The sequence below is a fragment of the Astatotilapia calliptera genome, chromosome 19 (genome assembly GCF_964374335.1).
Source record: "Astatotilapia calliptera chromosome 19, fAstCal68.1, whole genome shotgun sequence".
Lineage (NCBI taxonomy): Eukaryota > Metazoa > Chordata > Actinopteri > Cichliformes > Cichlidae > Astatotilapia > Astatotilapia calliptera.
The window spans coordinates 5306335-5314382 of record NC_137440.1 but is presented as its reverse complement, the minus strand read 5'-3'; the positions used below and the strand labels follow the sequence as shown (position 1 = coordinate 5314382).

At 41.4% G+C, this 8048-nt stretch overlaps 1 protein-coding gene across 1 annotated transcript in view; it reads left to right on the top strand.

Annotated features, from left to right (window-relative positions):
* Positions 1-5559: 5559 nt before the first annotated feature.
* Positions 5560-8048, top strand: part of arhgap5 (Rho GTPase activating protein 5) — a 53576-nt gene continuing 51087 nt past the window's right edge. The window contains exon 1 of the mRNA XM_026151197.2: positions 5560-5849. The gene's annotated coding sequence lies outside the window, so the exon portion shown is untranslated. The remainder of the gene's footprint in view (positions 5850-8048) is intronic.

The following is an 8048-nucleotide window of genomic DNA, read 5'->3' as shown; positions in this document are numbered from 1 at the left end:
AACTGATATGTTCTTTTTCTTTTTGGTCCACTCCTTTTTACAGAAACTCTTTCTTCTGTTTATTGGCTGCTATCTGGCAGCTCAAAGCTTCAGTTCCCTCTACAGATTTTCTACAAGACTGAGGTCTGCAGACTGGTACATGGCCCCGTCAGTTGGCCCCCTTAATGTGGTAAAGTTGTGATATTCCCCTAGCAGAAAACCATCCCCAAAGCATAATGTTTCCACCTCCATACTTGACTGTGGGGATCGTGTTTGGGGTCATACTCTTTCTCCAAACACAGCAGGCTAAGTTGTTGCCAAGGAGCTCAATTTTGGTTTCATCTGACATCAACACTTTCTCCCGAGCCTTCTCTGAATAATTTAGATGTCTCCTGGCAATCTTGAGATGGGCCTGTGCATGTGCCTTTTTGAGCAGGGGGACCTTGCGAGATTTCAGTCCATTTCAGCATAGTGTGTTACCAACGGTGATCTCGTTGACTGTGGTCCCCCCAACCTTCAGATCATTAACAAACTCCTCCTCAGGGCGATTGATGGTCATTTTATATTTTGTCCATTTCTGAATAATCGCACCAACCATTGTCACCATCTCACAATGTTTCTTGACGATGGTCGTGTAGCCCATTCCAGATTTTTGCATGTCTACAAACTTGTCCCTGATTTTCTTTGACAGCTCTGGTCTTTCTCCTGGTGGTGATTGATTGATTCTGTGGACAGGTGTGTTTTATGCAAATAAAAAGTTAAGCTCACGGGTGCCTGTAACTGATTGATTGATTGTGCCACATGTGCACACTGCCGGTCTGTGATGCCAGAATTGGGTTGTGGGGTTTAAATACACATGGCAGCACGGTGGCATGGTGGTTAGCACTGCTGCCGCACAGCAAGAAGGTCCTGAGTTCAATTACACCATCAGGCCGAAGGCTTTCTGTGTGGAGTTTGCATGTTCTCCCCATTTTTGCGTGGGTTCCCTCCAGGTACTCTGGATTCCTCCCACTGTTCAAAGACATGCAGTTGGTGTGGATAGGTTAATTGATTAGTCTAAATGGCCCATAGGTGTGAATGTGAGCGCGAATGGTTGTCTGTCTCTGTGTGTTAACCCTGCGACAGACTGGCAGCCTGTCCAGGGTGTGCCCCGCCTCTCACCTTATAACAGCTGGGATAGGCTCCAGCGCCCCCCGCGACCCTGAAAAGGACAAGCGGAAGCAAATGGATAGATGGGTTTAAATACTTATTTCATTCAATAACGTGCAAATCAATTTAGAACGTTGATGTAATGTGTTTTACCCAATGAAAATGAAACTACCATAAAAACCAGAGACTGTTCATTTCTTTGTCATTTCTCTAAGTGAGAAAACTTACAAATTCAGAAGGGGATCGCGTATAATTATTTCCCCACTTTAATAGTGAATTGGTAATGTTCCTTTTAAGCAGGAGTTGGTGGGTTTAAATCACAGGCACTCCAAGATATTCCTGATTATTAACCATACAAGAAGTTAGATTATTTAATAAATGGAGAGTTTGGGAGAACATGACTAAATCAGAATAGTTAGCTTAGAATTTAATTTAATAATGCACTTTTATTGAATTTCTTTCTTAATCTGGCACATCATTCACTCTTCTTTTTTGTGGAACATTGTGGTTTGCTGTACTTGCTGTTTAATTATTGTGTGTTGCCTTGTGGTTCCTTTGGAAGTGGCTAGAGTAACTGCGTTGTGAATAATGCTGCTGTAATCTAAAAAATGAAAATCCTGCCTCTTTATATGCCACTACATCCTGCCTGGATTACCCAAACCTCATCAGTAAGAGTCAAAGAGGAAGTACTTGTTCTTGTGTCCCACCCTCCCCCGACCCCCACCCCCAACACAGCCAATTACAGGCCTCTGTTGCTGCAGTCGAAACCTCATGCCAAGTTTGATGCTGTCTTATTGCAACACAAACTTTGCGACTGAGAGAAATGAAGGACAGTGATGCATGCTGAGGAAAAAAATGCCCCGTGAGGAGTTTAAAAACCCCAGAAAAGTGTGAAACATGAAAGGCTCACAAAAAGTGTAAGAAAGTGAAAAAGCTGCACATTCTGTGTGAAGGTGCTGATCGAGCATCAGCACCTACAGCAGGGGTCGCCTGTGGGCAGTCACTGCAAACTTCTCAAAAAACACACACAAGTCAAATTTCTCAGCAAATTTGACTTTTCCTTATAATAAAACTACATTAAACTACATTCGCAGCATACTCCCCCGAAAATTATTTCAGGCTGTATCACACTGCTTGCAGTTGTCCATAACAACCATAACCTAAAAGAACTTGGTGATTATATCATATTTGTCATTAAAAGGGTGCAGAAACTGTACATATGTCTTGTTTATGTTCTGTTAAGTATGTAAGTGGAATAAACAGTGAAAGAGGACAGATAGCAATGAAAATAAGTGCACTGATGTTTCCATCATATTTACACGAACATAAAATGCTTGTTTGCACACTGGTGGAGATTACAGGGCTCTCCAGCAGTGTAAATATTGTTTACTCAGTATTTTGTTTGTCATAATGGAAGAAAAGGCCTTCCCCTTTGCACCATCATAATTGCTACTAGAAGGTGCTTGAGCACAAATACAGTATTTTGGGGCTCAAATAAAGGCTAAAGGTTGTTTAACAATAAAATATAAATATATTTTTGTAATAAGCTGCTGGACAAACAATCTAGCATGATTTTTCTCTATGCGAGGACGACCTCCATCTACTCTGATAACTACTTTAAGTTCTTGAAGTGGAAAAAGATTATATTTACAAGCCTGAGCTTGCAAAATATGGCCTACAATAAAAGACAACAACAAATACAGCCACAGAGCCTGTATAATGCCATGCAGGTTGTCTATAACTGTGTACACTCAAAGCAAACCTTTCCACTATAGCCACGTTTCACTCTGGTCTCTGGTGTCCCTTGGGTTTACAAATTGCTTTCAGTGTTTCTTCTTCTCTGATGGATTTGTCCCTGTGGCATTGTTACATCACTGGTGTGAAATGGGAGCTCTGGAAAGGAAGCTTTCAAAATGGTGATGGACTGAACTCGAAACCAAGTGTGTTTGAGACAGAAACACTTTGTAAGTGAAAGATGAACAAACACCTGAACTGAATGCAGGTCACGATCAATGGCATTTTTTCTTTTTCAGGACAAAGGACGGCTTTCCCTGTATTGGTTATAATAAATTGATATGACTTCACCGTCTGCTAGGTTTTTCTGACCCATCCCTGCTTAGTGTTCACTCCTGTCAGAGGGAGTGTAGTCTTTCTGAGCTCTGAGGCTCATTAACACACCATTTCACTCAAGGGAATTCACTGGAACCACAGCAGTCCATATTGATCCCAGTCCAGAACAACTGAAATATAAATGAAGGGTTTTCATTGTGTGGACTCCTTTGTGCAACCGTGGCTCACCACTATCCAACAGTGTGTGCAGAGTTTCCTTTACTTACTGTCAGTATTTACACAGTAACACCACAGAAAGGACATTTGAATTTACTTTGTTGTTTTAAGCACCTAGAGAGAAAACAGTGCTTAATTCACTGACTAACCTCAACTGCTTCCCGAGGACACGCTGCATCCACTCACTGTCTGAACCTGTATTCCCTGTTGGAATAATCCACAGGCACATTATACATGATTAAACAATTTTCACTGGGAAAAAACAATCCCTAATTACATCACAGAGAGAGTGAGAGCGAGAGTGAAATTTGAATTTGTGTTTAGATGATTTGGCAACATGGTTCATCTAACATTTATGCCAATAAAGAGGATTATTGAAATGAATCAGGGACGAGACAGAGGCACAAAGACGGAAAGGTAAAAATGGACAGGGTGAAAAATCACAAAGAAGGGAGAATATATCTCTCGATATTCTGTTACTACAGTTGCATGCGAGTCGTATAAACACTGCAGTTTTATGGATTTGTGCTTATAATTGAGTTTGGGCAGGGATAGCTCAGTAGGTAGAGTGGTGGCCCCATGATCGGAAGGTCGGGGGTTCGATTCCCCTGAACAGCTACCCTGAGGTACCCCTGAGCAAGGTACCGTCCCTACACACTGCTCCCCGGGCGCCCAATGGCTGCCCACTGCTTCACTGAGTGAATGGGTTAAATGCAGAGAGGGATTTTCCCCACGGGGACCAATAAAGTACACACTTTCTTCTTTGATTCTAGACAGAATGTGGTGATTTTGTGTCACTTCTTCATTGTGCTTTCTTCTGCCAATTTGATAGCCTTTATCCAGCTGTTCTACTATGCTAAGGCTGCCAAAAAGCTTTCATGCTATTGTCCAAGTGGCTATAGCTACTCTTGTGTCTTTCACACTTTTCTTTCAAGTGCTTTAAGTACCATAAACCCACAGTGGTTGACACAGCAAACACAGAAAGCAAAGGACGCATTGCTCACCCCATATCCAGTTAGCCAACTCTGCTTGTTATATAGCATACTGAAGAATTTCTCTTTTTAACGTACATAAAAAAACATGAAAGTCAGATACTGAAATGTAAAAATCTGGAATAAAACAGATGTGACAGGTGAAGTTGAGAAACTCAACATAAAACAAAAGAAAAAGATGAAACTTGCAACATAGAAGCAACACAGAACTCAGTGGACAATTTAAAGGCAAAAAATATGAGAAGGATGATAAAAAACAAAAATCAAGATTCAATTTGACATGAAGAGTCAGGTGTGATGCTATTTTATACTTGCCTTTTTATGGAACAAAGGAAATCGAAGCTGATCAGCTTGTTTTACCAGTTGTGTTATTGTGAATTAAGAAAGCAATTGATAAAGCTATTGATAACTTAGCTTTAAATGATATCATTAGTCTGATGCAAATAGCTTCATATTTGCACATTTCTCCTTTCAAAATGAAAGCCTTAAAATTTTTTTGTTGTTAGTGTAATCATATTTTCCATATGTTGTGTTAAAATCTGTGCATGTTTAACATTTTATTAAAGCTAAGTTTAGAAATTTAAAGATACTTTTTGTAATCACCCCTATAGATTTGAACTAAAACGTTTACCACCAGGGGGAAGCATTTTACCGGTGGGTGTGTTAAAATATATTTTTGGTATACTGCTGTTCTTATTTCTTTTTAGCTTTGTCACCTTTTCCTCAAGATTAGCCACCAATGTTAACACAAAGGCTTACTGACTAGCTTGGTTGACCCATCTCATGGGACAATTTGGTACTAATAATATTATTATGGTATTATAATCTCATTTGATAAAATCCTAAACATTTACATAAATTAATTGTTAACACGAGGTAATGGTGGCCGTTTCTTAAAATTCTGTTCATAATAATATAAAACTGAATGAATTAGCTTTGAACACAAGAATTCCAGTTTCCAATGGGTACCTTTAACTTACTCTGTGCTCTTTTGCATGCCAGTGAAATTGATTTTACACCTCATGTTACATATTATTAATGTGGCATAAGAGAGAGAGAGAGTCAGGTGGATCAGTGGAGAGAGCAAGAGAGAGAACGGGAAAGGTAGAGCGACATAGTGTCAGCAGAGGGAGTGGAAGAGAGAGAGAAAGTCGCCATTACTGCCTGGCTGTGCTGCTGAGAGGGGAGGGAGCATACAGAGCCAGGTTTCGGCTTTCAACGCATACCACACTAACAGCACCAAAATACACTAAAATACGGGCTAACCGGGCTTGTAGGACTACAGTGGACTACACCTTCAACTAAAACTGACTTCGGATTTTGGGGAAGTCGCCAGTGACCACGGATTGTGGATTGTGAAAAGAGTTTTGATTGCCTTTTAATGTGGGAATGCTTTCTCCTCTTCTCCGTGGTATGTGGATCTGGGAGCGACCATGTTATTAGGTGGGTAGGGGAATGTATTTGGACTGGGATTGGTACTTCATTAGCTAAACTAGCACTCCTTTTTTGTGGGTGAAGGGTGCCCGCACCACTGCGCCATCCCGAGTCAAAAGAACCTGGGATGGGGACGTGAGACGGGCTTGTTAAATCAGCCAAGGTTGTAATTTTAATAAGTCTTCCCAATGTGAGGCTGTTGCTAACATTAGCCACTAGCTAACTCATCCTCCTGGCATGCTAGGCTAACAGTGTTCGGCTAATGCTAGCTTGTAGGATTGGGAAAGGTGGGTTTTTCCTCTCCTGGAGCAGTATCAGGGCCAAGGCAGGCCGAGCCGGGTATCGCCTTTTCTCTCTAGGGTAGATACATAACCGCCCTATCAGTTCCCGGGGCTCCCAGCATTAGCCTCGAAGGATTGACGCATTAACTTAATATAAAGGTCTGCTGGTTTTAATTCCAGCATAACTAATTCACGTTAACTCCTCTAACTCACTCTCACTCCTCTTTTCTAGACTACTTTGATGTTTTATGTGATACCCACCCGTTTTCAGTTGGCTTTATAACACTGTTACACATATGTTAAAGCAGAAAATTTGAAGTAATCACGGAGTAGGGAAAAAATCGCAGCTGTCGTCTGAGTTTATAGCCTTCACGCCCGCCTCGCATTAATAGGTCGTTTAATTGTTTTTGAGTGCTTTTGGAAGTTGCTGGATTTTCTGCGTTAATGTCCTGCTAACATTAGCTCGAGGGGACGGAGGGCTGAGTGGAGGGTCACATCCAGGAGTGCCGCTGGGCAGATTATTGAATTTTCCCGACATTAACGAGGGTGTGTTTACACATACACACCCTTAACGTCTCAGCGGTGCTGAAGAGTTGTAACCACATATGTCATTAGGTGCTTTTTAACGCCTTTCCCCCCTTCGGTGCCTCACAATACGCAGGCAGGTCAGTGGGTTTGTCCTGCTGCAGCAGCTCTGCATGCCATTTGCATCGACTCAGGCTGCTGCTTCTCCCTTTGCCCCTTTCCCAAACTCTCATTAAAGGGGCAGTCCGGCTTTTATCCAAGACCCCATCATAATGCTTCCTCCCTTTTTTGCAGACCTCGCTGCAAAAAAAAAAAACTGCCCTAATGCTGAGTTACAGAGATTTTTCTTTATTTTTAAAAGCATCAGTTATTAGTGGGACCCATTTGTGTTGATAATGGCAATTAGGTTCTTTGTTGTTTCCACTTAGAATGTGCTACTGTGTCTTTTCAGTGTCCATAAAACCATAAGGGTTCACTAAATGATGTGATGGGGCTCTTATGTCCATCACTGTCGTCTGTGTCAGTGTGTTTCAGGTTTTTCTCTTCAGCTTTTTCTCTTAGATGGCCTTTTTGGAGAAAAGCTAACGATCCGGTTATTAACAGTGGTCTGAAAAGTCAAATAAATCCTAGTCTTTCCTTAGAAGATATCAAAATAATATATGTATTGTGTCATAGTGTGAAACCTGTAGGGATTTGGTAGAAAGAATGGTAAAGTGGAGTTCCCGTCTTTATCATTTTAACATTTCCTTTTCTGTTAGAATTGATATTCATGGATAGGCTAGTCTGGAAGGGTTTGCAGTTTTGTCTGCATTGCTCCCAGGAAAAAATGGATATTGGCATTATGCTAATATACTGGCAAATATTCATAGCTAGCATTGGCTTCTACAGACTGCATAAAGGCACTAGCACTGACAAGCCCTGCGAGTGATGAGGGGGGGGGGGTGATTGTGTCATTTGGCCTATAAACTGTTGTTCTTACATCATTCATACCCCCAGGGAGGGGGAAGTCAGATGAGTGACGCCCAGGTTCAGGTCTGTACCTGACTTTGGAGGAGGGTGACACAGTTTTTAAAGAATGAGCGTCTTACAAGGAAGGCACTTTACGGGAAACACCACTGCATACTCTGACACTTGGAGTCAAATTTTTAGATTTTGATCAGTGTCACAGTGACGAGTTTCCTTTTGATACTGATTATTTCTGGATGTGGTAGATCTTTTGTAGCATTCTGTGGTGGACGTTATGCGCCTAATAAATTGGTGCTTTATATCAACTGTAGTTCTTCTGATGATGGCAGATGATGAATGGTTTTAAAAAGTTGAAATTCAGAAATTCTGGGAGTTAGGCTGTAGCAGTAAACTAGTCCTTAGTGTGGAGGACAAGATTCAATACTTGGGGGAGTCA